The following is an 18,292-nucleotide window of genomic DNA, read 5'->3' on the forward strand; positions in this document are numbered from 1 at the left end:
TTTTGAAGGAAGTACTTTGAAGTCAGGAGCTTCACTGGTTATTTGAAACCATTTATTTCCTCCTACAGTTCCAAAGAAAACCGTTACACAAATACATTAGAGGAAGAAGGTGTATAATTTCATTGAAAAGCTATTTAAATTTCTTTAGAAGGAATTTTATGTCAGCAGAGACCTTTCAAGCACTTCCTTACGTTACTTGCTAGAACATATATTTTAATATTTATCTTACTACTTTACCAAAAGAAAGCAACCACAGGGCATTATTTCACAGTACTAGCAAGCACTGCTCTATGGCCATAAGCACAAAATTAAATGATCACAGTGCTAGGAAAACACAATGTCACTTCAATTTGTAAATATAGGAAGAAAATCCTCAACATCAGGAGAATTATATGGGAAAATACTTATGGACAAGACAGTTAAAAAAAAAATCCAAAAAAAAAAAATCAACAACACAAAACCCCTTATAAACTAGACTGCATAATTCCCTAAGATACTACATCGATAGTTTTGAATGTGCCCTCAGTTTTAGTTCCAACATATTTCGTACTTTAGAATCAGTTATCACCGAAGTTACAGTAATATCTGGAGTCGTTTAAGACTTAGTAAGCTATATACAACTTTAATATAATTTTGTAAATGTATTTCTTCCTGCTGAAATACATTTCTTAATGTGCAGTTAGGCAGCTTGCAGGGTTTTTATATTTTACTATAATTTCCTCCAACAACGCACGAAGCAACTTGACGTGGACAGAAAAGGGAGATTTACAGCAATGCAGATAGACAGATATGGATGCATTTTAAAATGTTAAATACTAAAGGGAATACAGCTTTTTCAATGCCCAGAGCAAGAGGCTCTGGTATAGAGAGATTTTATGCTCAGGAAGCTTCACTCCCTAGTTTGAGAGTCCTACAGATGAAGCCTCTACTGAATTAAGCTCAAAAGGGTTAAATTCATACCTGCAGTTGCACTTGTCTCTTGATGTGGGTTCACCCACCCTGAAGCAGAAATTCAGAACAGGACCACCTTTCACTCTTTAGAGTGAGATCAGGTGTTCAGTTTAAACTCCCTATAATAGAGGTTTAAGCTAAATCTCTGGATTTGAATGGGAGCAGTGACATTCATTTCATTATATTGATGGCTGTAGGTTAGTAAATTCCAAGAGGCAGACATTAATAAACAGGAGGTGGTAACAGGTTTAACATTTTAAACCACTGTGGTTATTTGCTAAAATAACAATGTCCTTCTGATAGCAGCCAAGCTTCCCAAGTAGCTTGCTACTTGTTCTGTGGGACTCACTCCCAAAAGGCAATCATTTACCAGAACTCACTCTACCAGCCAGATACCAGCAGCACACAAAAGAGTACACCAGTCCTACAAAAGGCAGCAGCAGGCTTAAAGCAAGGATGGATATAGCATCTCATGGTTAAACAGCAGATGTTATGGGGGAGGAGAATGTAAGCACACAGTCAGATTAAGTCAAATTGGAAAAATATAACCATGCTATTGAAAACAGAAAATAAAGTAATAAGAATTTAAATGCACTATGACTCACCTCATTTTTAGTGTTTAGCCAGTAATTTACTTCAAAAGACAGTAATTTCTTGTTAAAAGAAAGGCTAAAAACCTTATTATGATGACTGTCTGACACTGTCCACTATAACATCCTATATTCCAAGCTGCTTAGAATCTTCTCAAGCAATCTGGCGTGAAAGTTATATACTCACATCTTCTTCAGAACTCTTATTTCAACCAAACTACTTAAGACAGTAACAAAAAAACCCAAAACAAAACAACCCCACAGCTCAAAAAACAATACTCTAATGCAGAAAATTATATTAGAAAAGAAAATAAAAACTTGCGGTATTTTTTCTGGAAAGGTTTAGCACTAGCACGCTTTGAAGCTAGAATTTGAATTCTGGCCTCTGTATCTTGGATGTACATTTTATCAGCCTTTCAGCAATAGGAATATATCCATGCTTGCAAGTTTAGGCAATGTGAGAAAAAGATACACAATCTTCAGCAAAGAGCATATGTTTTATCTGCTAATATCGCTACTAAACTTGATCCAGCCTGGAACTGAATAGAACGTTCCTTTCACTTCCAGGTGAACAATATGCTGGATCAAAGCACCAGAAAATAAAGGTAGGAAGCTGATTTATCCTTTCTAACATGCCTCTAATTAAGTGGCAGCAATGTAGAAGACACTCTAACCAAACCTGGAAGGGGTTGGATTTCAACCTAAACCATGCTGCACTTCTGACAACAGTCAAAAGTGGTGTCTGCCACAAAGGCAACTTAAATCTGCACCAGAACAGGAATAGGATGGGTGAACAGTGACTCCAACAGAGTGCAGAAAAGAAAAATATGAGAAAAAAAATGGAGATTGCAGAGTAAGGAACCCAACAGTTGTTCAGGGAAGTAATCTGTGAACTCTAGCACAAGTAAGAGAGATGATGTATATCTTGAAAAACTCAGTGAAACAGAACTGACTGGCTGATTAGAAACACTAGAGGTAAATAAGCTTACAAACACAAGGCAAAGGCAAGGAGACCCTACAAAGAGTAGTTAAATTGGGAACAGAGAAAGGAAGCATTTCCAAATAACAGGAAAGACAGACAAAGATATAAGGTTTGGTATTGAAAAGGATATGACTTCAGATCAGCTAAGTTATCATTCTAACAAAAATCTGAAGTGACTAAATATGAATATGATTTGGATAAAACACTGTTAATTATGCAGAAGGTAAAAGTTACATTGCTAGTGACAAATAAAAAAACCCACAAAAGATGCTTTACTGTCAAAGCACACCTTCCTCTAGTGTTCATCCTCTACAGTCCAAAGACATCCATAAAACCCTCAACATAAGCACATGGATCATACTATCTGGGGTTGATCCCTATAAAGTATGACAGAGTATTATTAGATACTACTAGCTCAAATAGCAGCGGTCTGCCCAGTGAGCAGCTTCCAAACCTCCTGATATGATTGTAATTATTATTTTTAACAGCTAGGAAACAACACACAAAGTCCATTAGAAATAATTCTGTTTACTTGATGAAGTTAAGTTTGGAAATGATTGCTTAAGTACATTATGACAGTTCCACTGCATGGCTTTTATCACTTTTGCCCCCATAGAATCTTTTTCCTGGTTCATGCTTATCAGGTCACTACTCAGTATTTTGTTTGTTCTTACTCATTGTGCCCCCTCTCAAATAAATAACTAAATAAAATTACTGCATATAATGCTTCATTGAAAGCAGAAGTTGATTTCCTCATAGGCCATTGTAGAGGCCAATTTAGATCATATTGCTGAAATAGTCTTCATTCCACTGAAGTAGCATGGTTATTATCCCTGTTAACAGATGCAATATTAGAACATGTGATTAAGGATTAATTTATTTACCAACCTCAGGTGCCTGATCTGAGATGGCCTAAAAGAAATTAAGTTCTTGTGTATCTTAACAGCAAATTATATCTTCAAAGACACCTGCAGTATCTATTGTGTACACACATCCCCACCCCCTTCAAACATAGCCAGGATTCAGATGCCTTCAGACAAGATGAAATCTTTTCAGTTTTTTGCTCTATGTGCATTATATCTCTAAACTTACTCAGAGGAAACAACTGCCCTAAGAATGGGTTTATTGCTGACCAACACAGACGGACTCTTCAATATACAGGGCAAACGTATTCTGAGGAATGCTTCTGCAGAGGAAGAAAAAACCAAAAAACCACAGCTGTAGAATGAAGAACTGTAACTTAATTAAGGCAGGCATGAGAGATAATCAAATTACAGTTGTTTCTTTCAACTTTAATTCTGGCTTTTAACATTTGAGAATTTGACCTGAAACCTTAAAACGACAATGATCTGCATGCAGTGGCAGAATCAGTTTTACTTTAGTTACATGTGCAATCCTTCACATTACAAAACCAGGGCAAATAAGTGACTAATTGCTGCAGAAGCCATACCTTGCTGTTTCTGGTATTTCTAGTGCACTCATTATCGTGGTTTATGAGAAACACAGTTAAACTACCAGCATCCTAAAGCTACAGCATCCTTGTCTTTACAGACTTGCCTCTATACACTACAAAACCCCAAGCCATTCTTCACCTACAAAATGCATTATTCTGCAGAATGCACATGAGATAAGTTAAAAGTTACTGCAAGTAGGTATTGGTTTAGATAATACTTACTCAAAGGCATTCTCAGTCCACTGTTTTGATGACATGATACTCACCTGATAATGAAGGTAAATCTAATAAACTCCCTTCTTTCAAGGAAATCAGATCACCAAAAAAAGATTTAATCTTCATCACCAAATACTCCAAAGTCACTATAGATTAGGACCTGAAGGTGGGTAACACTGTACAAAGCACATATTTCAGAGAGATGAACTTTAACAGTGAACACTTCTAACTTCAGAAGGTCTACATTTTACAGAGAGTTTCACTACCTACACTGCTTTTTTACAGATAAAAGCATCCATCTACCAAGGCTTCCCATGAAGTGCTGCATTTCTGTCCACTGTACTGCCAACTCCTTCCTTTTTGGAGTTCTAATTTATTCTCTCACTCAATGATTTTTAGCACAGTAAAACTATTCTTCTGCATACTTAGAGGTGCATTTTCACAATTTCAGGAGGAATCAACCATATGAAATATTCTTCATTATCAATATTCTTCGTTATTTTTACTTTTAACCATCAGAGATAAACAAAAGCAAACTTACACGTGGTTTAAGGGAATCCATCCCACAAATGCAGCATACTGTGGCTTTACGTTAATTGTGCATATGTAATTTTCTACACAGTGGTTTTAAAAGGCACAAGGTGCAAAGATCCCCACAGCTTGTGGGAAATAATTTAGGTTGAAACTGGGACTTATGAATTATTTGTTACCCTTAAAACAAAAAGGTAATATTGTAAGACCTTTGAGATAAGAAAAAGGATATGACTGTATAGCCCTAAAAAAAAATAAAATACAGCAGTACCTCACACCTCAGAAACAAAACAGAGAAAAGGAAAAATGAAAACAAAACCATGTCACTGTCTTCATATTTTACTCAAACAACAATTCTTGGTCTAGATCCAGCCACGATATTATGTTGATTAGGACAGGGTGTAGGAGGTAGGAAGAAACCATTTTCACTGCTTACTGTTTTAGAGATAAAGCTGTAGCACTGCTGGGCAGGACTAAACAGGATGCTTCTATTTCTTAACCCGTTCTCCAGTAAAAAACACCTCCTTGCAAAGCCTAAACTTATCTTTTGCTGTTGAATTAATCTGGCACATCATATACCTTATCTACTAACTAAATTAAACACTGGAAGCAGGGAAGCTTGTTCTTCCCTGCTTGCAGGGATTCTTGCAAAGCAGGATCTTTCTCTTTGTATATCCTTGTTCTCTTTTCATGAGTTAGTTAATCCATTACCTAATTCATCTTGGAATCATCTTTAATTGTTAATAATGGAAAGACTCAGAACTCCTGTGCTGAGTTTACGAGCTCTCTTCTATTCTTACCCTGGCTGAATTTCTGCCTGGTGTCAGGTCACAGAAGGCGAAGTCTACTTTTCTGCAGCTATGCAAAACCACCACAGCCAAAGTCCAAACAAAGCATACTGTCACATAAAATGGAAAAAAAAAAAAAGCAATAGCAAATAGGAAAATGAAGGGGAAGAAAGAAAGAAAGGAGGGGGGGGAAAAGTAATTAGTCATGTGAGAACTTAAAGAGGACAATACTTTTGGTCATTAGATACAAAAACACCTCAATCCAAATGCAGATAGCTTAGAGCCATGGTGGTGTGAAATTAAGAGAAGTAATGAGCACAGTAATTTTGCAGGTTTCTCCTATATGCTGTCCCACAGATAAAACTTATCCTGACTGCAAAATCTTAAACTTCAGTAAAGCAACAGCCTGGCTTCACAGGCTATAAGCATAAAGATCCCTTTGCTTAAAAAGGAGCTAGAAGTTTGATACCTCCATCTCTGATCCTGAGTAAAAGGGCTCCTGGTCTCCCAAAATGTATTTTTAGCAGTATCATATAAAGGAAAACTTTGCTTCTTTTTCTGAAAAAGCAAAGTCAAACAAAAAGTAAATATCAGATACAGCTTCACAGGTAAAAATGGAAGTGAAAAGGTAATTGCTTTTCTCAATAAACTGAGGCAAGGTCTTCAACCCAGGAAAGAAATGAAGTAATTTTAAAGGCTTTATTCTGTTTATATTTGACTTAATAGTAGAACACAAAATCAGAGCACCTCCATCAGGACACACAGTGGAGAATCTTTGAAAAAGTTATTTTTCCAGTACACATTCTGAAAATAAAGCAACCTTGAACAGACTTCACCTTACAGCCACATTTCTTTGTATTGATCAACATATTAGACTGCTTATTATGGAAACATGAAAGGCAGACCTGGAGTAAGATACTTCCCAATGGTTGACCAGAAGAAAATATTTCTTATCAGGCTTCATCTTTGCCAGTAGGATGGTCTCACTGCTGTCACTATTTATTCCCATACAAATGTTCTTCCACTATCAGATATCTGAGGGACACCTGGAAGCTCCCTATATAAAGCATTTTGATATGAAGAAGCCAAGCCAAAGAATATGTTGCAACTCAGCATCTCCACTTTGTATATACAGTCTCTGTACAGGTGTTCAATTAATACTTACTAAACATTTACTGTCAAGGTACAATTAGATCTTGATACAAGGAAGAGAGGCAACACTGAACATGGGCTTGGCATACAGTCCCCAATTTTCAGGTCATAAATAGGCAAAGTACTCATCAACTCTCTCTTTTCAACAGAACACAAGCCCTTTGTTTCCTTAAAAAAAGTATAGATGTTTCTTCTCAAGATTGAGTTCGGAATGACGATACTGCAGAAGATCTGGCAAAACATCCCTCCCCTTGTCCAGTTTCACAGAAATATACAGTAAATTCTGAGGACCATGGACTTTCAGCAAAGGAAATGGATGAATGATGCATTTAGGCATGGCAACACCAAGTCTTTTCCTCTGGAATGCAACCATTATGGTGGTAAGAAAGACTCTTATTTGTCTAAGAGCAGTTAAGAAGTCTATTTTATATAAATATTTAAAAATAAAAACAAGGCACAGAAGCACTACTGCTGCAATGTCATCATATCCAAACACTAGCCAAGCAGCCCTGTGAAAGCCCCATGCCTCAACTAAAACCTTCAGTCCCACCTGAACCTCCACTGTTCAGCAGGTTCCCCAAAGTGCAAGACCATTCTGCACTCCCTAAAAACCATTTCTTGAAAACATGTGTGAGGTAAATTTGTCTCACCAGAAGTCTTGCACAGCGCACTAAAGACTACAGCTGCAACTGTCTGACAGATTAAGCATTTTAGGGTAAAAATAGAACTTGATTACTTGATGTAGCTCACAGAGTTTGGTTTTATGCGAAAAATCTGATCATTAACCAAGAAATTTAAAAGCATTATTTTTATTTATTAAGGATATGCAGCATGAGGGAAACACAATGAGAACAAAGCAACATGATTCTTACTGCACACAATTTCCCCAGAGTTAGTCCTCTTGCTGAAGCAGTTCTTCATTCACTAAATGGAACAACTTAAGGGGACAGCCAGGGGCTCCAATTTAGAGTAAGAGCTCTAATCTGCCTTATGGGAGCAGCTCAAGGACCTATGGAAAAATGTTTGTTTAACAGTAATTTGCCTCAACTATAAATGGAAGCACAACAGAACTGACATAGTCCCACAATGACAGTTTGTGCTGAACAATAACAGGATACTTGCATTAACAGAGTTGTGCTCTACTTAGGAAGCAAAAACAAGTGACTATACCAAACTGAATTGGTACAACCATTTATTTCTGCAAGATGCCCTTCAAATGTCTTGCTGAAGACATCATTAGGGGATATGCTGGACTCTAAAGAGAGGAAGTTTTAATGCCTAAGGAAACACCTGTATATATGAAACTTCAGGCTTGTTTCATGAGGTCATTTTACTAAGTTGCTTTAGATTAAAGCAACTCTTATATCAGCTTTCCAGTCTGGTACAATCAGTCTAGATGCAAAACGAACCTTTGGATATTCACCCTTCAGAAAAAAAAGTCTACGGCTATTCTCATCTTGCAAATGGCAATTACAGTGCTTGGCTACCTGTCCAACAGGATGCCGACAGTTGCCCAGCAGGTGACTGACTTCAACCCGCAGTTTAAGAGTGGAAAAGTCTACAGTAATCTTTCCATTACAAAAAAGTAGCCTAAAATGAAAGTACACCTACTTTTTCTTATTCCATGAATAAATCCCAAGGTAGGGTTAATTCTTCTAAGGAGTATGCTACAACTTCAATGAAGGTAAAGGAGAACAGTCAAAGCCTTCCTCACTTGCCTTGACCTAAGGGTGGTATCACAAATGACATCTCACAACTCAGCTATGGGGTTTTCTTCCTTCTAAGAATTCTACTTCGAAAAACTCAAAGACTGTTCTAAAGCTGGTATAAGACATGCTTACAACAGGAAGAAAACTTCTAGTAGAGCCCTGTAGTATCTTAGTACCACACAATGTCTACAGCTCTTTTTAGATACCCATTGCTTTGTTTTGCATCCTTGAGTCAGTACTTGTACTAAGAGAAAAAAAAATAAAAAAATCAAGCAACCCATGCCAGAAAAAAGACCAGCAATCAAAACCAAAGTAAAACAGTTATGCAGTGTCTGATAATTGCCAGAAATGTATATGAAACAACCAAGATCACTGAAGAAAAGAATAAGCCACCTTATGACTCACAATGAGCAAAGGCTCTTCCACAAAGTCTCTTTTCATCAACTAAAAAATAAACTTACAAGAAAATCTGTGATAATGAGGTGAACATTACTTTATAGAAGTTTGAAAGAAATCTGTAAATCCATAAATAAGAGCAATAGACAATAGACTAAATATCTATTTATTATCACAAAGCACTAAGAAATAAAATAAAAAGAGTGCCTGAAGGAATTTTCTAAAGTAATCCTTCAAGTGAATAATTAAGAGGGAAGACTCTGCTCTTAAGTTCAAACTGACAGTGGTTTATTTGGACTTATATTTCTTTCTAAGTTAAAGCAGAACACACAATATCTGAAATGTAATCTATATACAACACAAAAAGGTATATGTTTTTCCTTAGAGATTATTTCATTGAGAATTTAGAAGACAAACTACTTGAAATGAACTAAAATTATACTAAGTCAGGGATAAAACTTCCACTTCAGAGACTCAGAAATAAAAAGAAGTCTCCTCTTGAAAAAATAGGAACACTAAGAAAACTCCCAAACAGTTTAAGACTTACTGATAAGGCCTCTTCCATATTCTCCTACAGGGAAAAAATACTGAGCACTGCAACACTAATAAAAACAATCAGTTCTCTAAGACTCGATGTAACTTTTTACCTTCTTAGTAGAAGTCTACTTTCAGAACCAATTCACATGCTTTTAGCAATAAGATCCAACACCACTCGCAGTATTTTCAAGCAGTGTTAGGTACACTGATTCAGTCAACCACACATCTTCCATGAGTTAACACAGAAGGCACAATGGAAACAGAGCTAAGATAAACACAAGAGAAAAACCTGAAATCAAACTTCTTTATGGATAAAACAGTGTTAGAATTAATACCTCTATTAATGCTCCAAAGAGCTTTTGCTGACCCTAAGAAAGAATCAGACTGATTTGCAACTCAGCTACAAACCAGAAATCACACTCAGAGCAGAGCCTAAAACACATATCCACCAACTCACTTTAGTCAGGTATTAAAATTTATTCTACTAGGCCGGTACATGGTGTTTACATACAATTCAGAAAACAAATCACAAAGCTAAGGTAGATGTCTGACCATGGGCTAGAGTAAACTGACCCCGCAATGGAGACTACAAGCTTGGCCAAAGGCCATCAGAGAACAGTGGTTCAGAACAGTATAGTTGTACTTCTGAGTTCAAAGATCTTTCTTAGCACTTCCAAACTAGGATTCAGAAGTCCTGTGAGAAGACCTGGGCATCCTACTTTGTCACCCCAGAAGGAAGGAAGGAAGGTGGTGTGTGTGTGTAGGATCTTTGCAAGAAATACTTTAGCAAGACTAAGTAAAGGATCAAAGAGGCACAAGCAAACAGGAAAAACCCTGAATAAACTCAGTCTGAAGTGCTTCTCATGGGGAACAGTCGATAAATGCTGTTAATTAAGAATAGGGGGGGGGAAAGCATACACATTTTCCACCACAAAAGACTCTACCCAACAGTCAAAAGAATTCAAGAGCTTGTGTTCTTTCACAGCTTGATAACATTCACATAAAACAACTTTTCATAATGCATATATTAATGCTAACTGGGGATCCCACAGCTAAGGGAGCTTTAATGATTCATTTACTAATGGAGAGACCAGAATTTGTACATGCTACAAAGGTAAACAAACACATCTGTCAAGCATCTTCTTTCCTTGTGAGCCTCAACTAGCATAATTAATCAAAATCTGATGATTGCTCTGCATAAGGAATGTGTCATTTGTCTGACAGACTGAAGGGGAAGTGGAGAGAAGAAAACCACACTTACACATTTCAACTCCTTTAGAAATGATGTCCTGATGTCCACAAACTCAGTAATAGCTGACAACAAACATAACAGCTAGAATTCAGCATTTTACAAAAACTGAACTGTAACTCTGGCATACTTCAAGAAATATGCACACAGAAGAGTTACACATATGTAAGCCTTTTACCAAACTCTTTTTTAAGATTAGCATTATTGTCATTATGCAAAAGTGAAACTTTCATTTTCTGGACCAAACAGGCCTAGTTCACATGCAATTAAAAATAAAAAAGTGCTTTGTCAGCTTTATGAAAGCTTTAAGTATTTAAATGTTTACAGTTAAATAATGGTAAGATTTTGGAAACTGTAAAGTAATGTTACACAGCTGTCATTTCTAAGCACGCAAGTGAATTCTGTTAGCTGGGCAATTCAGAATTTATACTTCAGTTTGACCTGGATATTAAACTGAAAACTTTCTTTTCCGATTAACTTATTAAAAAACACTTCATCAGATACTGAAATATGGTTCTTTGGCTGACAAAAAAAGCCTAACTATAAAAAAACCCAAACACTAAAGGAAAAAAATTAATTTAAAAAAAATTAATTTATGATTCATTTTGTCTACACAATTAAACCCTGGAAGAGTCATTTCCCAAACAGCTCTCTGCTTTTTAAAAAAATTGTTGTTCTTCATGACAATTGAGATAAAGTACTAATCAGCACCAAAAGATAAAACTACAGTATTTTAACAGAAACAAGATTTCTTGTGCTCCTAACAGAGAAACACAGGCACATATACAATAAGCGACCACAAGGATGTGAAGGTTTCAAATTTTGATTTCTCTGCTCAACAATAACAGCATTCTATTACTTTCCCTTTGGCATACGCCTATAACTCCACTACCACCCCTTTGGCAAAGCCCCATTTCTTTCTGTCAAGAGACAGCACTGGAGCAAGAGGAGGAAGGGAAGGACTCACATGCAGCTCACTTATGTATGCACGCTAGCTTTCAGTTTGCTACCAAATCTTCCCTATCTTTCCAAGGTGCGCCTGCAGTAGGTGTTGTGAATAGCACACTACCAGGTGGAAAACTCCCAGCTTTGCAGAAGGACCAGTGCAAGGAAAACACTCGGCAAGGGTGCTGGCTATCACCACTGCTGGTCCCCCACCGTCTTCACAGCCGAGACGCAGTGTCCCTGGCCACTCCAAACTCCTCCACTCTTCCGACCCTCCGGATCCGGGGTGGGCAACAGACTCCGGAGAGGTCACCTAGGAACTCTCCAGGGGGCGGGTGCGAACGCTGCCCCCGGGGTGCGTTGCAGGCGCGGGAGCCGCTCGCGCTGCTCTCGCCGTGCCCAGCTCTCCTCGTGCCCCGCAAGTCCAAGTGCCGGAGTTCCCAGGGCCCCGGTCCGCTGCCGCTGCCGGGCGGCGGGAGCGCGGCACCGGCCGAGTGGCCCCGCGGCCCACCCGGGCGGCAGCTCCTCCCCGCACAGCCCGCCTGGGCCGAGCGGGACCCACCCGCGGCTCCGCGGCTCCCCCAGCCCCGGGGCCGGCTGTGCCCCCCTCCTCCGCCGCGGGCCGCTCGCTCCGCCCGGGGGGAGACAATGGGCACGATGACTTCACCCTCCAGCAATGTGCGGACCAGCGGGGGACGCCGCCGACTTCCCCCTGGCCGCCGGGACACCCCCGGGCCGCGGCTCCCGGGCCCTCTCCCACCCGGGCTCGGGCCCCCGCCCAGAGGCGGCTCCGGCTCGGAGGCTCCGCTCCACCCCTCACCCGCCGCCACGCTCAGGGCGGCGGCCGCCGGCGGAGGCCCGAGCCGGGGGACGCCGCCACCGCCGGGCCCCTCGGCGCCGCCCGCCCCGCCGCGCACCCACCCCCGGTACCTGCGAGTCGGCGGGAAGAAGCGGCGCCGCTCCGCCCGCCCGAGCCCGGCGCCGCGCAGGAAGCGCCTTAGTCTGTGTGTGCCTGTATCGGAGAGTGTGTGAGTGGGAACGGAGGGGGCGGCGCCGCCGGGGCGGGGCGGGGCGGCGCGGGGCCAGGGCCGGGGCCGGGAGCGGGGCTGGGGCTGCCCGTGGAGGGAGGCGGTGCCCGGGCCGTCGGTTTCCGCGACGCGCTGAGCTCAACGCGCACGGCGGTGCCGCCCCTCGCCCGCCCCCGGCGGGGCGGCCCCGGCGGGCGGGAGCGCTGCGGACCCGCCGTGGGGCCGGGGTTCCTCTACAGTGCCCGCTCCGTGCTGAGCCCGACTCCGTGCTGAACCCGACTCTTTGCTGAGCCCGACTCTTTGCTGAGCCCGACTCTGTGCTGAGCCCGACTCTGTGCTGAGCCCGACTCTTTGCTGAGCCCGACTCTGTGCTGAGCCCGGCTCCGTGCGCGGGGCCGGCGGGGCGGGTGCGGTGGCCCTGCCGCGGTGGCGGGGGACGCTGCAGTGCCGCCGGCTTCAGCAGCAGCACGGAGTGCAGTGTTGTATATATGTACAGTTCCGTGGGCTTCACATTCATGGGAATGGAAGAGCGCGAGGCGAGGAGTGAACTATCGGGGCGTTTCAGTAGGGTTGTGCCGCTGATTAACTCACCAAGAAGGCAAAGCCCTGTTTCCGTGCTGTAAGATGCAGACCTTTCTTCTTTTCGCCCCCTTGCCATGTGAAACAGAACCCGCCTCAGAATTTGCCCAGAAGCTTTTCCTTCCTGCGTGGCCCTGCCCTGCATTTGGCTGCAGTCTGCCCCGGGCTGCCTCCGGCCGAGCTGTATGGCTCACCTGCCCTGGGTTCGGGTTTTCCGTCTCCTTTTGCTACTGACCTTCACGCCGTCTTCCCCGGGATTCCCTCTGTCTGCAGTGATATCGTAGCTGCTGCCCTCTCCCACAGCCTGCTCGCTGCCCCTGACCTCCGGTTCTGGCCCGACTCCGAATCTCCTCTGACTAGTTTAAAGAATTATTTACATACACTAATACTGCATTGGATTTAAGTCGAGTACTGTCTTTTTTAATTTGTTTATTTTTTCCTAGTTAATCATTCATACTGTCTCATGTCATCTCGGAATTCTCTGGAACTGGAGTTAATCCTGTGCTTACGACTGGTGGTTCTTCCATTAAGCTGGTATGAAACCTGAAAACTTAATCTGGAAAAAAGTTATTAATCACCCAACCTGCATATAACGTGCAAAGATAGTAAAATGAATAAAATGTACTGTGCTTTTCCTGCAGAATTTGCAATGTACCATCTGTTAAAGGCTTGCAGGTACACTTACCTTTATTTATGTGCATAGTTCCATTTAAGTCAATAGGACTACTTCCAGTACATCAAATTAAAAGTAAATACGAGTCATTCCATGGTGAGATACTTAATCTGAAATGACAGAATAGGCAATTACAACAAACAGGGAGGGGAAGTGGAAAATAAGGGTAACAACTATGGGATTATACTGGAATTTTAGCATGTTGCATACAAACCATGCCAGTTCCTTCTTTGCTTGTAAAAACCAGCAGGTAGGTGAGTTGTTTAGACTCAGATATGGAAAACGTACGTGACACTTAAGGCATGTAAGTGGTGCCATTGTATTCACCTGGGTAAGATATACAGAAATATATTACATAAACCACTTGCAGGGTGAAGTCTTGGCCGCTTTGTTATGTATGGGATTTGACACAGAGAAAGGGAACTAGTTCATAAAATTAAGGGAGAAAAAGGAAAGGCAAGAGTGGAGGTGTGTGAAGGAAAGAAATAAACACAGGAACAAAAAGATTAGCATATAGAATAGCATGGTATTTTTACTGGAATAGGAACAGCAAACCATTTACCAACTCAGATGTGCAGCTACCAATAAAACAGAAACCAGCAACAAGAAATGCAAAGCAATGCAGTAATGTGTTACTTTCTAAACGTCCAGAGGGATTTAGCAAATTGGTACAAATGTTCTGAAATCTCTTGGCTAATGCTGGAGAACAGGAGGGAACAGGAGCCCAGGTGTTTTAAAATTCTGCACTGGGAGATTGAGCAGCCACTGTCGTGGTCAGATGGTTTTTCCTTGAAGCTGATGAGGGAAAAAGCAAACCTCCAGCCAGCCACCCTCCTGAGAGCTTGGCAGCAGAGGGCCTGCAGCCAAGTAGGTACTTTTCATCAGAAGTATTTGAAATAGTCAATTAACAAAATACAGAAAGCGTGGGGAGGAAAGAGAATCTTTTCAGCACAAGCTGTACACCAAAACTGACAGTAGTTTGTTTTAGTATGTAGAGAAGATATGTTTGTTTGCTTGCTTGCTTGATTATTGTTGTAGAACACAATGACAAAGCGGTATTAAGGAAAAGTAGGGGCTGCTCAAACTCTGTAACAGAGGAAACGCCTCATGCACACTGCTTTTGGGGAGGCATACAAGATTCAAGAAAGCATACAAGCCTACCTTTCCAAAATACTGTCCTGACAACATCTAGGATTTAAACTTTCTGGGTATTTAATTCAACTGCTTGCAGAAAAGTACAAAGTATTATATCAGAATACAAAAATACTGCCCTCCAAACAAAGTGTCTGGTATGTTCTAAGGAGACATAAGCACACACAACATGCTGTCAAATGGGGAAGGGCAAAAATCATATCAGCATGAAGAGAGGTGAGCAGACAGGGCTGAGGAAGGAAAATGCTTTTTCTATCAGTAGTAAGGAATGGAGAAAGGGTATGACATGAACAACCTCATCTTAATTTTGTGTATTCTTCTCATAATCTATGTTTGTATGGATTGCTGGCCTCAGTGAAGTTTCAATATTTACATATGAAACACTGATATTATGTATAAAACACTGCTATCTCATATGGTACTGTAAAATCCAGTGCCTTGGGCCAGAATTTAATGTGTTGGTGGTCTTTTGTATAAACTTAGGTTGGAAGAGTATCAAATATGATGGGTAAATGTCTCCATGTCTCTGATCCCACATCTGTGTCTTCCTTAGAAATCTTTATCTGAGTATTCAACCATCATCTTCAACATAAGATTGACAAATCCAAACTTTATTTTTGTATAGGTAATTTTATATTTCCTGCAGCCTCTGAAATCATCTGGTCTCCAGGCCATCATTTTTAGGGGAAAAATTTATCCCCAACCTTTCCCCTTTTGACACATACATTTATGTCCTTGACCTTTCTTTCATCTTGTTCTGAAGAACACCCTTTGTTGGAGGATTCACTGCTCTCCTACGTTTTCCAGCTCAACTGTCTCACTGATTTGTTTTTTTTCCTGGAGAGTTTATTTTTAGCACCCCTGATTTTACTGATCTGTCTTACAGTGTTGCCCCACAGATGGCTGCATTTGCACAAAAAGCATAGCAGAAGATTGATGTGGCAGCAGAAAAAAAGTGGCATAGAGAAGGAAGAGAACTGTCTAGATCAATTTTGTTGCTGGAGAAAATGTAGTATGGAAATGCATTCTGACTTGCAACTAAAGAAGAAAGGATAAAAGCCTTTAATGAATTGAAATATCTGCAATACCCATGGATAGCAAAACATTCTTTAGACTGGGCATACAAAAATAGGCAATACTAATAAATATCACTACATAACTGATACATATTGTATATTAATATAGCTAAGAGACAAATTGCATGGGACAGGAATAAGTGTTGAATATCGTCAGGTTTCTGTTTACCTGTTGTGAAAGATTATTTGTCGTGCACTGATTGCCATCAATTGTGTTGAGTGCAGTAGATAAAAAAAAATAATGCAGATGCGCCATGATGACAAGGCTAGGATAATGGATTAGTGTCAAATAGAGCTATCTAATGTAGATGCAGTCTCACTGATCCAAGCTACAAAGTGGAAAGGTACCAGTAAACAACGTGCAAGCTGAAAACTTTCCAAATTTTTTGGCATGTCATAAAACATTAAAGGTGAAGGCTTCCATAGCCATTTCAAACATCTCAGATATCTTCAAGTTACATCATCTGATCTAATCAGTTTCTGTAGTAGTCAATAAAGAAAAAGCAAAGGTAGAAAATTTACAATATATGGAACTACAGTCCCCAGAACATACCTACTGCATGAAAGAAAACCTCTTTAAATAAATTAAATAGGTTTATTTCCAGCCCCAATAACAGAGAATAGAAATAGTTTGAGAAATCTAGGTGCCTGAATCCAAAAATGTTGCTCTTGAACATATATCAGATGTCACTCAGCTTATAAGTCTCCAAAAGTCTGAGAAAGACTGCTATATTAGCATAACATTTCTTGAATGCCTAAAACTCTACTCCTAAATGTAATATTTAAATTCTGGAGTTGAGGAGTTGCAGGATGCAGGAGTGATACCTGTGTATTTTCTTGGAATTAGGTGTCCTGACTTTTTAAAAGTCTGTTGGTTATCACTGTCAGTATCCTTAGGGAAACTTCAATTTAGAAAAATAAATGAAAATCAACTAAGAGTTATACTGTGAAAAGAAGCAGACTATCATTTCTGTTGCACAACACTGTCTCCGTTCTAGTCCCCTGAACTTTCCTCCTCTGTTAGTCAGAACAGTCTGAAACTTCTCTTTTTCTGGGTTGAGAGGTTATTTGCTTATTCTCTGCCCAAAGGTGAAATTGTTTCTGGAAAGCTTGAGCAAGAATGTTTTTGCTCATTTTAAGTGTGAGAACAGTGGGGTAGGGGGAAATGTTGCATAAAGGTAAAAGTACTTGAGGGTTTTCTAAATAACTTTTTCATCATGATGAGGAGATGTGAAGAGATTAAAGTCATGATGGAAATAACCATGCTTCAGAAAGACCTATACGTTTTCTAAAGTTGGTCTCAAATCATTCAGAGGGTCCCTCAAGCAGCATATACAGTCCATCTTCAGCAGAGCCAGAGAGCATTTAGACTTGCCCTTCCCTGCTCTCTGGCTCTGCAGGGTAGGACTTGGCTGCAAGGACCTGTCCCCATCACGCAGCCCTAAGCCTGACAGCTGGAGGACACCAGGACAGCCCCAGCCCTGGACAGTCCCAGCCCTGGGTATCAGGCACCTGCATAGGGACTGGCTGAGGCCAGGCTGGGACATGAGCCTACAGGTGTGCCTGGCTCGGTGGGACCCATCACTGGGGCAGGGGCTGATGGCTCCAAGGGTTTGAAATGGTGTCCTGGGCCATTGGCAGGGACCTCAGGGTCCCAACACATCCTTATGGAGAGACTCTATGTGGCTTTGCCATGGTAACTTCAAGAGGAGCTCACTGAAGCAGAGCTCTGGCAGGAGCATTGCTGTGTGCAGTCATACTGGAGGTGGAAAAGGACAGAGTTGGGGAGGAGTGGTTGCCTTTAGCCCCTGCATAGAGGGCACGTGATTTCTGATGCAATGGCTAAGGCTGTGGGAGCCAACAGCAAGCAGCAATAGGACAGAGAACCTCTGTGCAGGGAGAGCTTTCCAGAAGTGCGTCAACCCTCCTGGCTTCACTGGAGCAAACAGGCCATTTGTAGGGTAGAGTCACTTGATCTGCATGGGGAGCTGCAAACATAGCTCTGCCAGGTTGTCTGGCAATTCCCGCTTGCAATAAAATATCCTGCAGCCACTGCCAAGGACTAGTAACAGCAATTTCCATGGTCAGGAGCACCCAACTCCAATAATCTCTCAAACACTTCCCAAGACTTCAAGCCTGTTTTGTGGCACAGAAAGGCCAGTGACTGCAGTGCCATGAGTTTACCCAGGAACGGTACATAATTAAATCTTTGACAGAGAGCACTAAATAGTTTTGATTCATTCAGTAGGCAGCATACCAGGATGTGCCTAGATGGGCCATGATGC

At 41.2% G+C, this 18,292-nt stretch overlaps 1 protein-coding gene and 1 long non-coding RNA gene across 8 annotated transcripts in view; one reads left to right on the plus strand and one right to left on the minus strand.

Annotated features, from left to right (window-relative positions):
• RNF19A (ring finger protein 19A, RBR E3 ubiquitin protein ligase) overlaps positions 1-12,536 on the minus strand; it is a 54,222-nt gene extending 41,686 nt beyond the window's left edge. For 2 of the 5 annotated variants that reach the window (XM_017806357.1, XM_017806353.1), the window contains exon 1: positions 12,430-12,536. The gene's annotated coding sequence lies outside the window, so the exon portion shown is untranslated. The other 3 variants (XM_017806354.1, XM_017806355.1, XM_017806356.1) reach the window with 3 other exon arrangements.
• LOC108493221 lies at positions 12,414-16,007 on the plus strand. 3 transcript variants are annotated; one of them, XR_001873410.1, is made up of 4 exons: positions 12,414-12,527; positions 13,550-13,640; positions 13,748-13,854; positions 15,818-16,007. It is a non-coding gene; the product is annotated as an uncharacterized LOC108493221 (long non-coding RNA). The 3 variants fall into 3 exon arrangements; XR_001873411.1 differs by having other exon boundaries at positions 12,485-12,527; positions 13,195-13,640; XR_001873412.1 differs by lacking the exon at positions 12,414-12,527 and adding an exon at positions 12,982-13,146.
• The last annotated feature ends 2,285 nt before the right edge of the window (positions 16,008-18,292 follow it).

Source organism: Lepidothrix coronata, unplaced genomic scaffold (assembly GCF_001604755.1).
Source record: "Lepidothrix coronata isolate B3197 unplaced genomic scaffold, Lepidothrix_coronata-1.0 Scaffold15, whole genome shotgun sequence".
NCBI classification, from domain to species: Eukaryota; Metazoa; Chordata; class Aves; order Passeriformes; family Pipridae; genus Lepidothrix; species Lepidothrix coronata.